We start from the raw sequence: 1,832 nt of genomic DNA on the forward strand, positions 1-1,832 counted from the left end.
CACACACACACACACACACACACACACACACACACACACAGTTGATGACTGCAGAATCAGCAGCAGTTCAGAAGAGTTATTAACGAGGTTCAAAACACTTAAGCTCAACAGTTCAGGCTCTTATTCTCCATCTAATTAGCTTCTCACACGGGTGCAGAAAAGTGAATTATTTATTGTACTTATCCCCCCACCCAACCAAGATGTCTGACTTCCTGTAGGTAAAAAGAGGTAACACTAACTGCAGAATAATGACTCGATTTCATTTTGATATGGGTTTTTATCTAAACGCAACCCAATGCTATTTATAAAAAATATATAACCCTTTGATCATAAAGTAATACACACCATAAATTTCTGTATTTAAGTCATTGTTTAAAACATTTCTAATGGCAAAAATAGATATTTAACTTTCATAAAAAGGCATACATAACAGAGATTTTACAAAGTTGTATTAGGTTGCACAGAATTACGAAGCTGAGTCAAATTAACTGACTTTTCAACTATATCTGCAATGTGAGGAAATGCACAGGTGATGTATAAAATGTTTTATTTCCTACTGTGCATAGTGTTAACTACAAAAATGACCAAATAAATAATGAAAAAAAGCACTAAAAGTGAAGTGCATAAATTTGTGTTCACATTTACATTCAACTGCAAAAACACAAAGAGAGAAAATCAAAGAATTTCTGAATTCACACATGAAATAAATATTATTTTACTCTTAGCCCTCCTGTGTTCTTGCACACCATTAATGCCAGAAGATGCCAGACAAGCTGTCAGGCAGACAAGGCTTTGAGGTGCCAATATGAAAGGGGTGGGGTGGGGGTCCAATCTGTCAGCTCAGTCTGTGCCCCCTTGCCCTCTCGGTCAGTGTTGAGCTGAGAAACCCCCCTTCTTTCTCAAAGCACCTGAATCCTCGTGACAACATAAGCTGACCTTATTACAGCTCAAGGTTAGCGGGAGGTTATCTACTCCTCTGACAGGCCTGCTGCAAGTCTAGAAAAACTGTGACGAGGACAGCCAAGGTGTTCCAGCATATATCACTAAGGAGGCGGAGTAACGGACGAAGATGTGGAGTGGTGGGCATTAAAACAAATCACTTCGACCGCTACAAAAATCAAAAACCAGTACAGTAATAGCATTAACACTGGGTAAACACAAATGTTATTTGTCGAAGCTGCACAACAAAACAAATGAACAAGATCCCTGCTAAAATTCATACACACTCACCCGTACAGCTAAAACTGCAGTGCACAATAAAAGCATCAGAGTGCAGAGACACAGGGAACCAACCACTCCCAAAGCTCATTGTTTACTCTGAATGTGCCAGACAGATAAAACACACATCAACATGCAGTTTTTAAACAGGCAGACGCCTCAGTGATGGGGAGGAAAACAAAAAAAAAGGAAGAAAAAAGAGGGAGAGAGGTGTATTGATGGCAACAGGAGGTGAGCAAAGCAACGTGTTTCCATGGTTACAAGCAGCCCACAGCTAGACGGCTTGATCAAGAGATAAAGAAAGAGAGGAGGGATTAGATGTGGACGAGACGGGTCAATAAGAGGAAATGTCACAGCAATAAAAATTAACCACATCTCCGTCATCCATGATAACTTCTAACGTGTCTGTTAGAAGTGAAGCTGCAGCTAAATCCTGGGGGGTGACATCAGCGCGTGACAGAGCAAGGCTCTAATGTAGCTGGATGTTAGCAGCTGAATGTTAGCAGCTGAATGTTAGCAGCCGAATGTTTGCAGCCGAATGTTTGCAGCCGAATGTTTGCAGCCGAATGTTTGCAGCCGAATGTTTGCAGCCGAATGTTTGCAGCCGAATGTTT

The sequence above is a fragment of the Austrofundulus limnaeus genome, unplaced genomic scaffold, assembly GCF_001266775.1.
Source record: "Austrofundulus limnaeus strain Quisiro unplaced genomic scaffold, Austrofundulus_limnaeus-1.0 Scaffold29, whole genome shotgun sequence".
NCBI lineage: Eukaryota > Metazoa > Chordata > Actinopteri > Cyprinodontiformes > Rivulidae > Austrofundulus > Austrofundulus limnaeus.